This window comes from Pongo pygmaeus, chromosome 18 (genome assembly GCF_028885625.2).
Source record: "Pongo pygmaeus isolate AG05252 chromosome 18, NHGRI_mPonPyg2-v2.0_pri, whole genome shotgun sequence".
Taxonomy (NCBI): Eukaryota; Metazoa; Chordata; class Mammalia; order Primates; family Hominidae; genus Pongo; species Pongo pygmaeus.
The window spans coordinates 31,733,262-31,753,382 of record NC_072391.2 but is presented as its reverse complement, the minus strand read 5'-3'; the positions used below and the strand labels follow the sequence as shown (position 1 = coordinate 31,753,382).

The following is a 20,121-nucleotide window of genomic DNA, read 5'->3' as shown; positions in this document are numbered from 1 at the left end:
GTCTTGCTCTGTCGTCCAGGCTGGAGTGCAGTGGCGTGATACGGGCTCACTGCAAACTCCACCTCCCAGATTCAAGCAATTCTTATGCCTCAGCCTGCTGAGTAACTGGGACTACAGGCACACACCACCACGCCCAGCTAATTTTTGTATTTTTAGTAGGGACGGGGATTCGCCATGTTGGCCAGGCTGGTCTCAAACTCCTGACCTCAGGTGATCCGCCTGTCTCGGCCTCCCAAAGTGCTGGGATTACAAGCATGAGCTGCTGCACCTGGCCCATCTTGGCAATTTCTTTTTTTGAAATGGAGTTTCACTCTTGTCACCAAGGCTGGTGCCAAGTAGCTGGGATTACAGGTGCCCGCCATCATGCCCAGCTAATTTTTGTTTTGTTTTGTTTTGTTTTTGAGATGAAGTTTCGCTCTTGTTGTCTAGGCTGGAGTGCAATGGCGCGATCTTGGCTCACTGCAATCTCTGCCTCCCAGGTTGAAGTGATTCTCCTGCCTCAGCCTCCCGAGTAGCTGGGACTACAGGCGCCCGCCACCACACCTGGCTAATTTTTGTATGTTTAGTAGAGACAGGATTTCACCATGTTGACCAGGCTGGTCTTGAACTTCTGACCTCAGGTGATCCACCCGCCTCGGCCTCCCAAAGTGCTGGAATTACAGGTGTAAACCACCGCGCCCGGCCTAATTTTTGTATTTTTTTAATAGAGGTGGGGTTTCATCATGTTGGCCAAGCTGGTCTCAACCTCCTGACATCAGGTGATCCACCTGCCTTGGCCTCCCAAAGTGCTGGGATTACAGGCATGAGCCACTGCACCCAGCCAACATCAACAATTTTATAGAACACCACGACAGAGACAAGGCCACTCTATGACTGTGGTGGATCAGACAAAAACAAAGCCACTGTGTACTCATGATGTCTGAACACAGACAAAAACAAGAACATTGTCCAAACTATTTAGTCCTGCTCCTTTCTCCCACCTTTCAGTTGAAAATTAAGGTACTCAGACATAGAATTACCCCTTCCCGGCCGGATGCAGTGGCTTATGCCTGTAATCCCAGCACTTTGGGAAGCCAAGGCAAACAGATCACGAGGTCAGGAGATCGAGACCATCCTGGCTAACACAGTGAAACCCCGTCTTTACTAAAAATACAAAAAAATTAGCTCGGTGTGGTGGCGGGCGCCTGTAGTCCCAGCTACTTGGGAGGCTGAGGCAGGAGAATGGCATGAACCTGAGAGGCAGAGCTTGCAGTGAGCTGAGATTGCGCTGTTGCACTCCAGCCTGGAGACAGAGCGAGACTCCATCTCAAAAAAAAAAAAAAAAAAAGAATTACCCCTTCCTTCCTGATGCATCCAAACCAAAGCAAACCCTCTTGCCTCGAATCCTCTCCTGAAACATAACATGAGCATAAGTCCTAAAATAAGTCTTTTTTTTTTTTTTTTAATTAGCGTGGGGTTTCCATATGTTGCCCAGGCTGGTCTTGAACTCCTGGGCCTAAGCGATCTTCCTGCCTTGGCATTCCATATTGCTGGGCTTACAGGCGGGAGCCACCATGCCCAGTCTAAGTCATCTTCCATACCTGTTTCTGAGATGCCTTAGAGTTCCCCATATTATGTGGGTCTGCCTCATTGCTATGAGTCCATAAAACTGACTTTGTTTTTTGTTTAGGGTTTTTTTTTTGTTTTTTTTGTGTTTTTTTTTTGAGACATGGTCTCATTCTCTTGCCCAGGCTGGAGTACAGTGGTGCAATCATGACTTACTGCAGCCTCAACCTCCCAGGCTCAGGTGATTCTCCCACCTCAGCCCCCTTGAGTAGCTAGGACTACAGGCACATGCCACCATGCCCTACTAATTTTTTGTATTTTTTGTAGACATGGAGTTTCATCATGTTGCCCAGGCTAGTCTCAAACCCCCATGTTCAAGCAATCCTCCCACCTTAGCCTCCCAAAGAGCTGGGATTACATGCATGAACCACCACACTCAGTCCACTAACGTTGTTTTAAAACTTTCTTTTAGGTGTGTTCTTGGTGGCCTTTAATAGAAGGACATTGACACTGGAATCTGGATGTTTGTTTGTTTTGGAGACAGGATCTTGCTCTGTCACCCAGGCTGGAGTGCAGTGGCACAATCTTGGCTCACTGCAACCTCTGCCTCCTGGGTTCAAGTGAATCTCGTGCCTCAGCCTCCCAAGTAGCTGGGATTACAGGTGCCTGCCACCACACCTGGCTAATTTTTGTATTTTTAGTAGAGACGGGGATTCACCATATTGGCCAGGCTGGTCTTGAACTCCTGACCTCACGTGATCCACCCACCTCGGCCTCCCATAGTGCTGGGATTATAGGTGTGAGCCACTGCACCCGGCCTGGATTTTTTTTTTTTCAGTGAAAGATACTGATTTTTTTTAAGTTGACTCAAAGCAAGTTTTAAACACTCTGTGTCCACTTCATGTTGCTATCACAGAATATCGCAGTCTGTGTAGTTTAGGAACAATAGACGTTTATTTGGCTTATGGTTCTGGAGGCTGTGAAGTCCAAGATACAGGAGCTGCCTCTGGTGAGACATCATCACGTGGCAAGAGAGCATGAGAGAGAGAAAGAGGGGGCTGAATTTGCTTTTATAACAAACCCATTCCTGAAATAATGGCATTAATCCATTGACCTAATTGCCTCTTAAGGATCTCACCTCTCAACAATATTACATCAGGGATTAACTTTCCAACACCTGAGATTTGAGGGACTCATTCAAACCGTAGTACTCTGAAATCTGATATATAGGTCTATGGGTGAGATTCCCACTGAGGGTTGCCAATTTGCAAACTTTCGGTTGAATGGTCTCCCTTCTGGATGTCAAGGTTAATACTGCTATGAACAGCTATTATGCACCTAAGTTGAACCAGGGAGAGATTCTTCCTTCCGCATGTACTATTTTATTTAATGTTCTTTTGTACTAAGTCATTCAGAACTCTCTGGACTCTCTTCATGCTGTGTAATTTGCAAGGTTGCCTGCTGCATGTTTGGTTATAAATGAGGTCAAATCTCAATTTTGCAGGAGGACGTGGATGTATGCCCATTCCCTTCACACTGTGAGCCAGTAGCCATGGGAACTATAATCAAGTACACAATAACTCCCCCATGAACAAATCCTCAGGGAACAAGCTTCATTTGAATGAAACTGGCTTGACCACAGAGGAATCTGGGGGACTTTCTGAGCTTCGCGGCCTTGTGCCGCCTCCTGACTTTAAGCTGGCTCTGGAGGAGGAGGAAGTGGAGGTACCTCACGTATGGACCTCTTTCTGGGAGCTGGGACTCAGACCAGGCAAAGAAAGGAGGTGGTGGGGAAAATTCCCCCAGAGAAGGCAGGAGTGGGCCCTGCATACCAGGTCCCCAGGTCTCTGAAGGCTTTACTAGTTCTGGGAGTGTGTGGATCAAGCCTAAAGTCTAGAAGGAATTCTAGCATCACCCAGGGCATTGGCTGGAATATCTTTAAGGACCCTTCCAGCCCTGGAATCATAGCAGCAAAGGACCCAATTGTATGACAGCTGCTTTGGCCAGTGAAGATGGAAAGACCAGGAAAAGCTTTAGGCTAAGCAATGGAGTTCACACCCCGCTAATTCACCTCCCTTGCCACATCCCTGACATTTCCCACACAATATGTCCTTCATTCTGTTCTCCAAAAAGCCATTGCCTTCCTCTAACTGACTGAGATGAACCCTGGAAACCCTGATGCCCACCAGACCCCTGCCTTTCCTCTTCTCTGCTGTTGGCCAAGGTTTCTGCCTCAGTTGCCCTGTCTGACAATACAGTTTCCCTAGGACTGGAGCTAGCCCTGGCATCCCAGAATCCCCAACAGGTGCTAGCCCCTGGAGTCAGGACTGTCTTCCTGTGCCCCTGTGCTTGCTGCAGAATAAACTGATTACTTGTAACTGCCATTCTGAATATAATCACTACCAGGAACCGCTGGCTACCTGTGACATACCATCTAGCATGGTACCACAGCACCTGGCCCAGCATCTTGGGAGGCCAAGCTGGGAGGATTGCTTGAGGGCAGGAGTTTGAGATTAACCTGGGCAACAACATAGTGAGACCCCACCTCTATAAAAAATTTCAAAATTAGCCGAGTGTGATTGCACATGCCTGTAGTTCCAGCTACTTGGGAGGCTGAGGCAGGAGGATGGATTGAGCACAGGAAGTGGAGGTTGCAGTGAGCTATGATTGTACCACTGCACTGCAGCCTGGGAGACAAAGGGAGATTCTGTATGTAAATAAACAAATAAATAAAAAACAAAGGAGATGGATTTTTTCTACAAGAGAGTTACATGCAGGGTGCTATGTACTATATAGGTGGAGACTTGCCGAGGTTCAGAGGGAATGGGAGCTCAATCCTGAGAGTGGGGAAAGGCATTACAGAGGCTGTGACCTTTGAGATTGGACTTGAAGAAAGAGAAAATGTGTACAAGGCAGAAAGAAGGGAGAAAGTTTCCCGAAGAGAGAACTGCACCAGCCAAAAATATGGAGGTATGGAGTAGGTAGAATTGTGAGACATTTATGTGACTGGAGTGAAAAATGAGAGATGATGCTGGAAAAGAGAGTTAAGGCCAGGTTTTGAAGGATATCTTAAAAAAATAATAGGCTGGCGAGATTGTGCCACTGCATTCCAGCCTGGGCGACAGAGCAAGACTCCATCTAAAAAATAATAATAATAATAATAATAATAATAGGCTGGGCACAGTGGCTCACACCTGTAATCCCAGCACTTTGGGAGGCCGAAGCGGGCAGATCACTCAAGGTCAGGAGTTCGAGACCAGCCTGGCCAACACAGCAAAACCCTGTCTCTACTAAAAATACAAAAATTAGCTGGGCATGGTGGTGTTCGCCTGTAGTCCCAGCTACTAGGGAGGCTGAGGCAGAAGAATTGCTTGAACCTGGGAGGCGAAGGTTGCAGTGAGCAGAGATTCTGCCACTGCACTCCAGCCTGGGTGACAGAGCAAGACTCTGTCTCAAAAAATTAATAATGATAATAATATATTAATTTTGAGATAGGATCTTGCTCTGTCGCCCAGGCTGGAGTGCAGTGGTATAATCACAGTTCACTGCAGCCTCAAGCTCCTAGGCTTAAGCGATCCTCCTGCCTCAGCGTCCCAAGGTGCTGAGACACTGACGGAGCAAGAGCACTGTCATCTCGGACAAACACCGCCACTTTAAGTTCCAGTTCCCTTTCTAGCCTCAAGCATTTCAAGGAAATCACTTCTCTTCTAACTACAAGCAGACAGAAAGAGCAGACAGGAAAACACAGATAAGACAGTTTGGGCACAGAGGGAGGTGGGGGCAAAGTCTCTTGGGTAACTGCCAAACTTCACCCTCATACAATGGGCTCCAGTAAAACAGTGGGCCTTAGGCCGGGCGCGGTGGCTCATGCCTGTAATCCCAGCACTTTGGGAGGCTGAGGTGGGCAGATCGCGAGGTCAGGAGTTCGAGACCAGCCTGATCAACATGGTGAAACCCCATCTCTATTAAAAATACAAAAATTAGCTGGGCATGGTGGCGCTTGCCTGTAATCCCAGCTACTCAGGAGGCTGAGGCAGGAGAATCCCTTGAACCTGGGAGGCAGAGGTTGCAGTAAGCCTAGATCACGCCACTGCATTCCAGCCTGGACGACAGAGAGAGATTGTCTCAAAACAAACAAACAAACAAAAAATGGACCTTAATAAGCACATTTCTTTCCCTTCAGGTGCACTAAGATAGGGAAGTTAAAAGCAGACTCAGGGGATATGCCTGTAGCTGCAGAAAAAAGATAAGCACAAGATAAGCACAACAAAGAGACACCGAAGCAGTCCAAGCCTCTGATAAACTCTCCCACCCTGAATCCTTACAAATTCTTAGTCTGTAAGAGAGGGTGGCTCTGACCTAACTTGGCCAGCCGCCAAGTTTATTATTCAAAATAAACCTGTCCCTGATAACTGTCAAGCCACCCTTCATGTTTCTCTCCTCTTTCTTTAATTCTTACAGCCACCATGCCTGGCTAATTTTTTTGAATTTCAGTGGAGGTCTTGCTGTGTTGCCCAGGCTGGACTTGAACTCCTGAGCTCAAGTGATCCTCTCGCCTCAGCCTCCCAGTGTTGGGACTGCTGGAGGATCATATCTGTTTCAAAAGGTGGAGCTTTCTGCTGGAGGCAGCAGAGTTCTTCAGGCAGAGCAGCTGAGTCTTGAGGTTGCTCTTTTAGGAAACAAACTCAGGAGGCGACGTGGAAGATGCATTGAATAGAGGAGAAAGTGGAGGCAGCGAGAAGGGTGAGGAGACACTGCTAAGCCCTGATGAGAGACAAAGAACATCTGAAGGAAGCAAAGGGAATGGAGAGGAGGGGAAGGCTTTGGGAAGACTGTGATGCATGGATTGCGTGGGATAAGGGCAGAGGGTGGAGTCCAGGCTGACTCAGAGGTTTCTTGCCTGGGAGACTGGGTAGATGATAACACTGTAACCTGAGATGGAGATACAGTAAGAGGAGTTTATATTAAGAAAAAGTAGGCCGGGCGCAGTGGCTCACGCCCATAATCCCAGCACTTTGGGAGGCTGAGGCGTGTGAATCACCTTAGCCCTGGAGTTCCAGATCAGCCTGAGCAACATAGAGAAATCTCATCTCTACTAAAATTCAAAACAATTAGCCAGGCGTGGTGGTGCGGGCCTGTAGTCCCAGCTACTTGGGAGTCTGAGGTGGGAGAACCGCTTGGGCCCAGGAGGTCGAGGCTGCAGTGAGTCATGATCATGCTACTGCACTCCAGCTTGGGCGACAGAGCAAGACCCTGTCTCAAAAGGAAAAAACAGAAAAAGTAATAAGCTCAGTTTTTAAAAAGAAATTGTAGTAAAATACACATAATGTAAAATTTACCATTTAACCATTTTACAGTGTACAATTCAGTGGCATTAAGTAAATTCACAATGCTTGAAAGCATCACCTTGATCTAGCTCCAAAACATTCTCATCATCCCAAAGGAAACCCCCAAATCCATTAGGCAGTGATTCTCTATTCCCCTCCGTGCCCAGCCCCTGGCAGTCCCTAATCTCCCTGTAGATTTGCCTGTTCTGGACATTTCATATGCATGGAATCATACAATATGTGACTATAGTTTATGGCTGGCCACTTTCACTTGGCACAATGTTTTCTTTTTTTTTTTTTTTTTTGAGATGGAGTCTCGCTGTCACCCAGGCTGGAGTGCAGTGGCACGATCTCGGCTCACTGCAAGCTCCGCCTGTCAGGGTTCACGCCATTCTCCTGCCTCAGCCTCCCGAGTAGCTGGGACTACAGGCGCCTGCCACCACGCCCGGCTAATTTTTTGTATTTTTAGTAGAGACAGGGTTTCACCGTGTTAGCCAGGATGGTCTCAATCTCCTGACCTCATGATCTTGCCGTCTTGGCCTCCCAAAGTGCTGGGATTACTGGTGTGAGCCACCGCGCCCAGCCAGCACAATGTTTTCAAGGTTCATCCATGTTGTAGTATATATCAGAATTCTTTTTTTTTGGAGACTCAGAGCCCCACTTTTTTTTTGGAGACTCAGAGTCTCATTCTGTCACCCAGGCTGGAGTGCAGTGGTGCAATCTTGGCTCACTGCAACCTCCGCCTCCCAGGTTCAAGTGATTCTCCTGCCTCCCAAGTAGCTGGGATTATAGGCAAACGCCACCACACCCAACCAATTTTTGTATTTTTAGTAGAGACAGGGTTTCGCCGTGTTGGCCAGGCTGGTCTCGAACTCCTGACCTAAAGTGATCTACCCGCCTTGGCCTCCCAAAGTGCTGAGATTACAAGCGTGATCCACCGTGCCTGGCCCCTTACCCATTTTTCAATTGGTCAATTTTCTTTTTCTTATTGAATTGTAAGAGTTATTTCTATCTTTTAGGTACAAGCACCTTATCAGATGTAGGATTTGCAAATGCTTTTTCCCATTCTGTGAGCTGTCTTTTCACTTTGTGGCTGGTATTTTTTTTTTTTTTTTTTTGAGACGGAGTCTCGCTCTGTCACCCAGGCTGGAGTACAGTGGCGCGATCTCGGCTCACTGCAAGCTCCGCCACCCAGGTTCACACCATTCTCCTGCCTCAGCCTCCTGAGTAGCTGGGACTACAGGTGCCCGTCACCATGCCCGGCTAATTTTTTGTATTTTTTTAGTAGAGATGGGGTTTCACCCTGTTAGCCAGGATGGTCTCTATCTCCTGACCTCGTGATCCACCCGCCTCAGCCTCCCAAAGTGCTGGGATTACAGGCGTGAGCCACCGCCCCCAGCCTTGTGGCTGGTATTCTTTGAAGCACAAAACTTTTTATTTTGATGAAGTCCCATTTATCTATTTTTACTTTTGTTACCTGTGCTTTTGGTATCATATCTAAGAAATCATTGCCAAATGCAATATGATGAAGATTTTCCCCTATGTTTTCTTCTAGGATTTTTATGGTTTTGCACTTAAGTTTAGATCTTTGATCCATTTTGAGTTAATTTTTGTATGTGAGCTAAGCTTTCTATGTGGGGTACAGAAAAGGTCTAACCTCATTATTTTGCATGTTTCCCCCACCCCCTGCCCACCAACATTTGTCAAAAATACGAATCCTTTCCCCATTGAATAGTCTAAACAACTATTTTCAACAAGGGAAAACAGTTGAAAATCAATTACTGAAAATCAATTATTGAAAATCAATTAACCATATATGTGAGGGTTTATTTCTGGGTTCTCTGTTCTACTCCATTTGTTTCTCTATCTACCCTTAGGTCAGTATCACACTGGGTTTTTTCTTTTGTTTGTTTTAACTTTTTAAATTTCTTGTTTTTAATTTTTGTGGGTACAAGGTAGGCATATATATTTATGGGGTACAGGAGATACTTTGATAGAGGCATGCTACGCATAATAATCACATAATGATAAATGTGATTATTTATCATTAATCACACAAATGATAAATCACACAAATGATAAATCACACAAATGATAAATGATAAATCACATAAATAATAAATCACATAATGATAAATGATAAATCACATAATGATAAATCCATCCCCTCAAGCATTTATCCTTTGTGTTACAAATAACCCAGTTATATTCTTTCAGTTATTTTAAAATATACAATTAAATTATTATTGACTGGCCTGGCGCAGTGGCTCGTGTTGTAATCCCAGCACTTTGGGAGGCCGAGATGGGCAGATCATTTGAGGCCAGGAGTTCAAGATCAGCCTGACCAACGTGGTGAAACTCCATCTGTACTAAAAAGACAAAAAAAGTTAGCCAGGCCTCAGGTGCCTGTAGTCCCCACTACTCAGGAGGATGAGACAGGAGAATGGCATGAACTCAAGAGGCAGAGCTTGCAGTGATCTGAGATCGCGCCACTGCACTCTAGTCTGGGTGACACAGCAAGACTCTGTCTCAAAAAAAAAAGAAAAAAAAGTTAGCCAGGGCTAGGGGTACACGCCCGTAGTCCCAGCTACTTGAGAGGCTGAGGCAGGGGAATTGCTTGAACCTGGGAGGCAGAGGTTGCAGCAAGCCAAGATCATGCCACTGCACTCCACCCTGGGTGACAGAGCTAGACTCTGTCTCAAAAAAAAAAAAAAAAAAAAAAAAAGAATGGCTGGGCACTGTGGCTCACGCCTGTAATCCCAGCACTTTGGGAGGCCGAGGCGGGCAGATCATGAGATCAGGAGTTCGAGACCAGCCTGACCAACATAGTGAAACCCATCTCTACTAAAAATACAAAAATTAGCCAGGCATGGTGGTACATGCCTGTAGTCCCAGCTACTCAGGAAGCTGAGGCAGGAGAATCACTTGAACCTGGGAAGCAGAGGTTGCAGTGAGCCAAGATGGCACCACTGTACTCCAGCCTGGGCAACAGGGCAAGACTCCATCTCAAAAAAAAAAAAAGAATCATATTGCTAAAAAAAATATTTTTTCATTCTGTCTATATGTCATAAGTGAGATGACTTGAACTCCCTAAGCATATGTGTCCATTATTTCCACCATTAAAATGAATTAAGGTGCTTGGCATGACTGTCCCCTGTTTATTAGTTCTAATACTTTTTTAGTGGAGTCTATGTTTTTTCCAAATATAAGATCTTATCATCTGCAAACAAGAATAATTTTTACTTCTTCCTTTCCAATTTGGATGCCCTTTGTTTCTTTCTCTTGTCTAATTGTTCTAACTAGGACTTCCAGTACTATGTTGAATAACAGTGGTGAAAGTGGGCATCCTTGTCGTGTTCCAGATCTTAGAGGAAAGCCTTTCGGGTTTTCCTCATTCAGTATGATACTAGCTGTGGGTCTGTCATATATGGTTTTTGTAATGTTGTGGTATGTTTCTTCTATACCCAGTTTTTTGAGGGGTTTTATTATGAAGTAGTGTTGAATTTTATCAAATGCTTTTTCAGCATCAATTGAAATGATCATGTGGTTTTTGTCTTTCATTTTGTTGATATGATGTACCACATTAATAGATTTGTATATGTTGAACCATCCTTGCATCCCTGGGAGAAATTCCACTTCGTCATGATGATCTTTTTTTTTTTTTTTTTTTTTTTTTTGTGATGGAGTCTTGCTCTGTCACCTAGGCTAGAGGGTAATGGCACAATCTCAGCTCACTGCAGCCCCTGCCTCCTGAGTTCAAGTGATTCTCCTGCCTCAGCCTCCTCAGGAGCTGGGAATACAGGTGCATGCCACCACACCCAGCTAATTTTTTTTATTGTAGAGTCAACATTTTGCCATTTACCCAGGCAAAATGGGTAACATTGTGAACTCCTGGGTTAAAGTGATCTTCCTGCCTTAGCCTATCAAAGTATTGGGATTATAGGCGTGAGCTACCATGCCCAGCCAAATACTATCTTATTACCCATTATTTTAAACTGATAACTGATGACAACTTTTTTTTTTTTTTTTTTTTTTTTTTTGAGACAGAGTCTCGCTCTGTCACCCGGGCTGGAGTGCAGTGGCGCGATCTTGGCTCACTGCAAGCTCCGCCTCCCGGGTTCACGCCATTCTCCTGCCTCAGCCTCCCGAGTAGCTGGGACTACAGGCACCCGCCACCATGCCCAGCTAATTTTTTGTATTTTTAGTAGAGACGGGGTTTCACCGTGTTAACCAGGATGGTCTTGATCTCCTGACCTTGTGATCTGCCCGCCTCGGCCTCCCAAAGTGCTGGGATTACAGGCGTGAGCCACCACTCCCGGCAAACTGATGACAACTTAACACTGGTTGCATAAACAAACAAACAAGCAAAATGAAAAATAATAATAATAAAAACTCTACACTTTAACTTCCTCCCCTGTTTTTTTTTTTTTTGAGATGGAGTCTCGCTCTGTCGCCCAGGCTGGAGTGCAGTGGCGCGATCTCAGCTCACTGCAACCTCTGCCTTCCATGGTTCAAGCGATTCTTCTGTCTCAGCCTCCCGAGTAGCTGGGACTACAGGTGCCTGGCACCACACCTGGCTAATTTTTGTATTTTTAGTAGAGACGGAGTTTCACCATATTGGTTAGGCTTGTCTTGAACTCCAGACCTCGTGATCCACCGGCCTCAGCCTCCCAAAGTGCTGGGATTACAGACGTGAGCCACCGTGTCCAGCCCCCACTGCTTTTTAATTTGGTTCCCTTTATGTCTTATTATACTATCCCTTGAAATGTTGTAGTTATTGTTTTTTTATTGGTTCATTGTTTAGCTTTTCTACTTAAGAGTAGTTGGCTGGGCGCGGTGGTTCATGCTTGTAATCCCAGCACTTTGGGAGGCCTAGGTGGGCAGATCACCTGAGTTCGGGAGTTCGAGACCAGCCTGACCAACACGGAGAAACCCTGTCTCTACTAAAAATACAAAATTAGCTGGGTGTGGTGATGCATGCCTATAATCCCAGCTACTTGGAAGACTGAGTCAGGAGAATCTCTTGAACCCGGGAGGAGGAGGTTGCAGTGAGTCGAGATCGCACCATTGCACTCCAGCCTGGGCAACAAGAGTGAAACTCCATCTCAAAAAAAAAAAAAAACAGATAATGGTAGTTTATATACCAAAATTACAGTGTTATAATATTCTGTATTTTTCTGTGTGCTCAAATGATTTCTTATTGCTCATGAACATCCTTTTCTTTCAGATTAAGAACTCTCCTTAGCATTTCTTGTAGGACAGGTCTGGTGTTGGTGAAACCCTTCATTTTCGTTTGTCTGGGCAAGTCTTTATTTATCCTTCACGTTTGAAGAATATTTTTACCAGACATACTATTCTAGGGTAATTTTTTTTTTCTTTTAGCACTTTCAATATGTCATGCCATTCTTTCCTGGCCTGTAAGGTTCCCACTGAAAAGTCTGCTGCCAGATGGGAATTGGAGCTCCATTGTGTGTTTTTTTGTTTGTTGTTTGTTTGTTTGTTTGTTTTGAGATGGAGTCTCGCTCTGTCGCCCAGGCTGGAGTGCAGTGGCGCGATCTCAGCTTACTGCAACCTTCATCTCCCAGGTTCAAGCAATTCTCCTGCCTCAGCCTCCTGAGTAACTGGGACTACAGACATGCACCAGTACGTGTGTGTGTGTGTGTGTGTGTGTGTGTGTGTGTGTGTATTTTTAGTAGAGACGGGGTTTCACCATGTTGCTCAGGCTGGTCTCAAACTCCTGACCTCAAATGACCTGCCTGCTTCGGCCTCCCAAAGTGCTGGGATTACAGGTGTGAGCCACTGCACCCAGCCTCCATTTTATGTTATTTGGTTCTTTCCTCTTGCTGCTTTTAGGATCCTTTATCCTTGACATTTGAGAGTTTGATTATTAAGCACCTTGAGGTAGTCTTCTTTGGGCTAAATCTGCTTGGTGTTCTATAACCTTGTACTTGAATGTTGATATCTTTCTCTAGGTTTTAGAAGTTTTCTGTTATTATTCCTTGAATAAACTTTCTACCCCTATCTCTTTTTCTACCTCCTCTGGTAAGGCTAATAACTCTTAGATTTACCCTTTTGAGGCTATTTTCTAGATCTTGTAGGTATTTTTCATTATTTTATATTTTTTTCTTTTGTCTCTTCTGCCTATATATTTTCAAATAGCCTGTCTTCAAGCTCATTAATTCTTTCTTTTGCTTGATCAATTCTGCTATTAAGGGACTCTAATGCATTCTTCTTTTTTTTCTTTTTCTTTTCTTTTCTTTTTTTTTTTTTTGAGACGGAGTCTCACTCTGTTGCCCAGGCTGAGGTGCAGTGGCGAAATCTCGGCTCACTGCAACTTCCGCCTCCCAGGCTCAGGTGATTCTCCTGCCTCAGTCTCCTGAGTAGCTGGGATTATGGGTGCACACCACCACGCCCGGCTAATTTTTGTATTTTTAGTAGAGACGGGGTTTCACCATGTTGGCCAGGCTGGTTGCGAACTTCTGACCTCAGGTGATCCACCCACCTCAGCCTCCCAAAGTGCTGGGATTACAGGCGTGAGCCACCGCGCCTTCTAATGCATTCTTTAGTATGTCAATTGCATTTTCCAACTCTAGAATTTCTGCTTATTTTTAGTTATTTCAATCTCTTTGTTAAATTTATCTGATAGAATTCTGAATTCCTTCTCTGTGTTATTGTGAATTTCTTTGAGTTTCCTCAAAACATCTTTTTTGAATTCTCTGTCTGAAAAGTCCCATCTGTGTTTCTCCAGGATTAGTCCCTGGTGGCTTCTTTGGTTCATTTGGTGAGGTCATGTTTTCCTGGATGGTCTTGATGCTTGTCGATGTTCATCAGTGTCTGCACATTGAAGAGTTAGGTATTTATTGTAGTCTTTGCAGTCTGGGCTTGTTTGTGCCCATCTTTTTTGGGAAGGCTTTCCAGGTATCCAAAAAGACTTGAGCTCCAAGCCCAATAACACTGTGGTTCTTGTGAACTCATATAAGTATCACCTTGGTGGTCCTAGATAAGATCCAGAAGAATTCTCTGATTACTAGGCAGAGACTCTTGTTCTCTTTCCTTACTGTCTCCCAAATAAATGGAGTCTTTGTCTCTTTGCTGAGCTTCGTGGAGCTAGGGGTGGGGTGATGCAAGCCTTCTTATGACCACCACCATTGGGACTGTGCTGGGGTCATACCTGAAGCCAGCACAGCAGTGGGTCTCACCCAAGGCCCACTGTGACCACTACCCAAATACCATCTATGTTCACTCAAGGCCCTAGGGCTCTACAATCAGCAGCTGGGGCCACCAGTCTGATTTCTCTCTTTCCCTTCAGGGCAGCGAGTTCCCCCAGGCCCTGGGAGGGTCCAGAGATACTGTCTGGGAGCCAGGGATTAGAGTCAAAAACCTTAGAAATCTACCTGGTGTTCTATTCTACTGCAGCTAAGCTGGGACTCAAACCACAACACAAAGTGCCTCCCACTCTACCTTCCCCTTTCCATGGACAGAGGAGCCTCTCCCAGTGGCCACCACCACCACTGGCCCGCAGAGAGTTCTGAATACTCACTCAAAGCCCAAGGCCTCTTCAAGTCAACTTGTGGTGAATGCTGTCAGGCCTGAGACTCACCCTTTAGGACAGTGGGTCCCCCTATGGCCCACAGCAGGTCCAAAAATGTTGTCCAAGAGCTTAGGTCTGGACTCGGGGACCCCAAAAATCTGCTTGGTATTCTACCCCACCGTGGCCGAGCTGGTATCTAAGGTGCAAGACAAAGTTCCCTTTACTTTTCTCTCTGCTTTTGTCAAGCAGTAGTCTTTCACCAGAGCCACCACAGCTGGTAATGTGCTGGGCCTTACCTGAAGCCAGCGCAACTCAGACTCTTATCCAAGGTCCACAGACACTACCTGGGTATCGCTGTTGGCTATTCAGGGACCAAGGGCTCCTTAGTCAGCAGGTGATAAGCCCTTCCAGGACTGCGTCCTTCCCTTCAGGACAGGAGGCTCCCTTCTGGCCCAGCGCATGTCTAAAAATGTCATCCAGGAGCTAGGGCCTGGAATGAGGGCCTCATGACTGCCTGGTGCTCTGTCCTATTGTGGCTGATCTGGTATCCAAGATGCAAGACAAAGTCCTCTTTACTCTTTGCTTTCCTCTCCTCAAGCAGAAGGAGGGAGTTACTTTCGTTGCTGTGAGCTATGCCGCCTGGGATTGCGGGAAGGGTGGTGCATGCACTCCTTTAGCTGCCCCAACTACTGTCTAGCTAGGTCATGTGCCATCCTAGTCCACTGGCTCTAAGGCCAGCCCAGCACTAGGACTTGCCTAGAAGTTGCAGTCCTTGTATCCTAAAATGCCTTTCAAATTTACCTAGGACCCCAGAGCACTTTAGCCTGCAGTGTCAAGGCTTGCCGCAACTTGAGTTCTGACCACTAGGATGGGCAATTCCCCTGTGGTTCAGGCTGATACAAATGCTCCCTCCTTGGGCAGGCAACTGGCTGAGGCCAGCATGGCTTTGCTCTCCACTGTGACAGGGCAGCACTGAGTTCACTGGCAAGTCCCTCAGTTCAATGCCAAGTCCCCCAGTCCATGTGCTCTCTCTCCTCCAAGTGCACAGTTTCTCTCTGTGCCACGCAGCTACTGCTAGGGGGTTGGGGAGGGGTGGTGTCAGTGATTCAAGACAGTCTTTCCTGGATGGGCGCGGTGGCTCACACCTGTAATCCCAACACTTTGGGAGGCCAAGGCAGGCGGATCACTTGAGGTCAGGAGTCACTTGAGGTCAGATCACTTGAGGTCAGGCCAACATGGTGAAATCTCATCTCACTGAAAATACAAAAACTCGCCGGGCGTGGTGGCACATGCCTGTAGTCCCAGCTACTAGGGAGGCTGAGGCAGGAGAATCGCTTGAACCCAGGAGGCAGAGGTTTCAGTGAGCCGAGACTGCACCATTGCACTCCAGCCTAGGCGACAGAGGGAGACTCCATCTCAAAAAAAAAAAAAAAAAAAAAAAAAAAAAGGCTGTCTTTCCTACCCTCTTCAGTGCCTCTTTCAGTGATATGAAGTTAAAATCAGCTACTGTGACCACTCACCTGATTTTTGGTTCTTATGATGGTTCTGAGGAGGCTTCTATTCTGCCATCTTGCTCTGACCTCCCACTACATAGTGTTTCGTTTGTTTGTTTTTGCTACTCACTGTCACCTAGGCTGGAGTGCAGTGGCCAAATCTGGGCTCACTACAACCTCTGTCTCCCAGGTTCAAGCAATTCTCGTGCCTCAGCCTCCTGAGTACCTGGGATTACAGGCGCTTGCCCCCACTCCGGCTAAATTTTTGTATTTTTAGACGGGGGTCTCACCATGTTGCCCAGGATGGTCTTGAACTCCTGGCCTCAAGCGATCCTCCCGCCTCAGCCTCCCAAAGTGCTGGGATTACAGGCATGAGCCACCACACTTGGCCCCCCTACAGTTTTTGCTTGGTTGGTTGTTTGTTTGAGACAGAGTCTAGCTCTGTCCCCCAGGCTGGAGTGCAGCAGCGAAATCTTGGCTCACTGCAACCTCCGCCTCCTGGGTTCAAGCGATTCTCCTGCCTCAGCCTACCGAGTAGCTGGGATTATAAGCGCTTGCCACCTGGCTAGTTTTTGTATTTTTAGTAGAGATGGGGTTTCGCCATGTTGACCAGGCTGGTCTCCAACTCCTGACCTCAGGCGATCCACCCACCTTGGCCTCCCAAAGTGCTGGGATTACAGGCGTGAGCCACTGCAGCCAGCCCCTACACTGTTTTGATTATGATAGCTTTGTAGTAAGTTTTAAAATCAGGAAATTGAGTCCTTCAACTTTTTTTCAAGACCGTTTTGGTATTCAAGGTCCCTTGAGATTCTGTATGAATTTTAGGATGGGTTTTTCTGTTCCACTGCACTCCAGCCTGGGCGACAGAGTGAGACTCTGTCTCAAAAAAAAAAAAAAAAAAAACCATCATTGGGATTTGATATGATTTGTTAGGAATTTGCATTGAAACTGCAGATCGCTTTGGGTAGTATTGCCATCTTAACACTATTAAGTCCTTCAATCCATGAATGTGGGATGTTTTCTCTTTTGGGGGTCTTCTTTAATTTATTTCAGCAGTATATTGTAATTTTCAGTGTACAAATCTTTGAGCTCCTTGGTTAAATTTCTTTCTGAGTATTTTATTCTTTTGATGCTATTGCAAAGGAAATTATTATTTAAATTTCCTTTTCAAATTGTTTGCTGCAAGTGTATACAATCTGGGTTGATTTTATGTCCTGCAACTTTGCTGAACTTAATTCTAAAATTTTTGTGTGGATTTCTTATGATTTTCTATATATAATTATATAATCTGTGAAAAGAGATCATTTTACTTCTTCCTTTCCAATTTGGAAGTCTTTTATTTCTTCTTGGCGAATTGCTTTGCCTAGAACTTCTAGTACTATGTTGAATAGAAGTGGTGAGAGCAGGCATCCTTGTCTTATTCCTGGTCTGAGGGTACAAGCTTTCAGTCTTTCCCTGTAGAGTATGATGTTAGCTGTGGTTTATGGCCTTTATCATTTTGAGGACGTTCCTGTCTATTTCTAGTGTATGGAGTGTTTTAATCATGAAAGGGTGTTGGCCAGGCGCGGTGGCTCACTCACGCCTGTAATCCCAGCACTTTGGGAGGCCGAGGCGGGCAGATCACCTGAGGTCAGAAGTTCGAGACCAGCCTGACCAACATGGAGAAACCCCCGTTTCTACTGAAATACAAAAAAATTAGCCGGGCGTGGTGGCGCTTCCCTATAATCCCAGCTACTCCAGAGGCTGAGGCAGGAGAATTGCTTGAACCTGGGAGGCAGAGGCTGTGGTGAGCCGAAATCACGCCATTGCACTCCAGCCTGGGCAACAAGAGCGAAACTCCATCTCAAAATAAATAAATAAATAAAATCATGAAAGGGTGTTCATTTTTTCAAAGCCTTTTCTGCATCAATTGAGATGACCATGTGTTTTCTCCCCGGTTCATTCTATTAATGTGGTGTATTACATTGATTTTTTTTTTTTTTTAAGACAGAGTCTTGCTCTGTTGCCCAGGCTGGAGTGCAGTGGCTTGATCTCAGCTCACTGCAACCTCTGCCTCCCGGGTTCAAGTGATTCTCTTGCCTCAGCCTCCCAAGTAACTGGTATTATAGGCACCTGCCATCATGCATGGCTAATTTTTGTATTTTTAGTAGAGACGGGGTTTCACCATGTTGGCCAGGCTTGTCTCAAACTCCTGACCTCAGGTGGTCTGGCTGCCTCGGCCTCCCAAAGTGCTGGGATTACAGGTGTGAGCCACTGCACCCAGCCACACTTTGCATATTTTGAAGTGCATCTATTTACTTAGCATTCGTGATTTGAATAATTTCACCAAATGAATAATTTTGGGTAGTTTGAAATTCATTCTTCCAATTGTTACACCTTGTTTGGTGTTTGTAATAAACACATAAAGGTAAAAAAAAAACAGTTTTTCTGTATTCTGCCAATCATACTTTTATATAATAAATCATCCATTTTTTTCCCATAAAAAAAAGAAAGTTATTGCTTAATGTTACAGAATTTCTGTTTGGAGTGATGAAAAAGTTTTGGAAATAGTGGTGACAGTTGCACAAAATTGTGAATATAATTAATACCACTGAACTGTGCACTTAAAAATAGCTAAAATGGCCAGGTGCAGTGGCTCACGTCTGTAATCCCAGCACTTCGGGAGGCCAAGGCGGGTGGATCACCTGAGGTCAGGAGTTCAAGACCAACCTGGCCAATATGGTGAAACCTTGTCTCTACTAAAAATACAAAAAATTAGCCAGGTGTGGTGGCAGACGCCTATAATCCCAGTTACTTGGGAGGCTGAGGCAGGAGAATCACTTGAACTCAGGAAGTGAAGGTTGCAGTGAGCCAAGATTGCACCATTGCATTCCAGCCTGGGCAACAGAGCGAGACTCTGTCTCAAAACAAAACAAAACAAAACAAAACAAAAAAAAGCTAAAATGGCAAGTTTTATATTATATATGTTGTTTACCACACACACACGCACACACACACACAAAACACTAAGAAAAAAATCAGGTAGATCCTCTTGTAACAACACTTACAGTCTATTAAGTGAATCTGGGCATTTTAAAGAAAAAAATAACTATTTTTGGTTACGGAATCAGGATAGTAGTTGCCTATGGACACGGGCAGTGGGGACTGACTAGAAAGGGAAGGGAAGGAAGTTCTTGGAGTGCTGGAAGTGTTTTATGTCTTGATTGGGGTGTTTAGATAGGCATTACATTTGTCAAAACTCATGAAATTTTATACTTTAAGACCTGTGCATTTCACTCTATGTAAATTTTACCTTAGTAAAAAACAAAACAGGCTGGGCATGGTGGCTCATGCCTGTAATCCCAGCACTTTGGGAAGCCGAGGCGGGTGGGTAACTTGAAGTCACGAGTTCGAGACCAGCCTGCCAACATGGTGAAACCCCGTCTCTACTAAAAATACAAAATAAATTAGCTGGGTGCGGTGGCAAGCGCCTGTAATCCCAGCTACTTAGGAGGTTGAGGCAGGAGAATCACTTGAACCTGGGAGCTGGAGGTTTCAGTGAACTGAGATGGACCCACTGCACTCCAGCCTAGGCGACAGAGTGAGACTCCATCTCAAAACAAAACAAAACAAAAAACATTAGCAACTTCTAATCCCTTGATGGTTTATATATACTGCAGTGATTTTCTCCCACTTCTCACTCACGTGGGATCTTATCATACAGAGGTTTTAAATTTTAAATAATTAAATTTATCAGCCTTCTTCATTTATGGTTTCTATATTTGTATGTCTTGCTTCAGAAAGTATCTCTTATTCCAGGTAATCATATTATCCTATTTTTAAATTCTATTTTGGAATAAGTATTTCTTATTCCAGGCAATCATATTATTCTATTTTTTTTCTATATTTTTATTGTTCTTTCCTGTGTGGGACATGTAGCTGGTGGGCTAGCTGGAGACCATAGGCAAGTTTGCTAACATTGCTAAGTCTTGGTTTTCTCATCCATAAAATAGGGATAATAATTTGTTTTGTTACTGACATGATTCGATAAAGTAATATTTATTTGTTTATGTATTTATTTTAGAGACAGGGTCTTACTCTGTTACCTAGGCTGAAGTGCAGTGGCAATCTCGATTCACTGCAGCTCAAGTGATCCTTCTGCCTCAGCCTCCAGAGTGGCTGGGACTACAGGTGCATGCCCCCATGCCCAGCTAACTTAAAAATTTTTGGGGGCTGGGCGTGGTGG

The 20,121-nt window shown here is 45.2% G+C and overlaps 1 protein-coding gene across 1 annotated transcript in view; it reads left to right on the top strand.

Moving 5' to 3' along the window:
- TMEM219 (transmembrane protein 219) overlaps positions 1–20,121 on the top strand; it is a 37,459-nt gene that overhangs the window by 1,257 nt on the left and 16,081 nt on the right. The gene's annotated exons all lie outside the window — the stretch shown is intronic.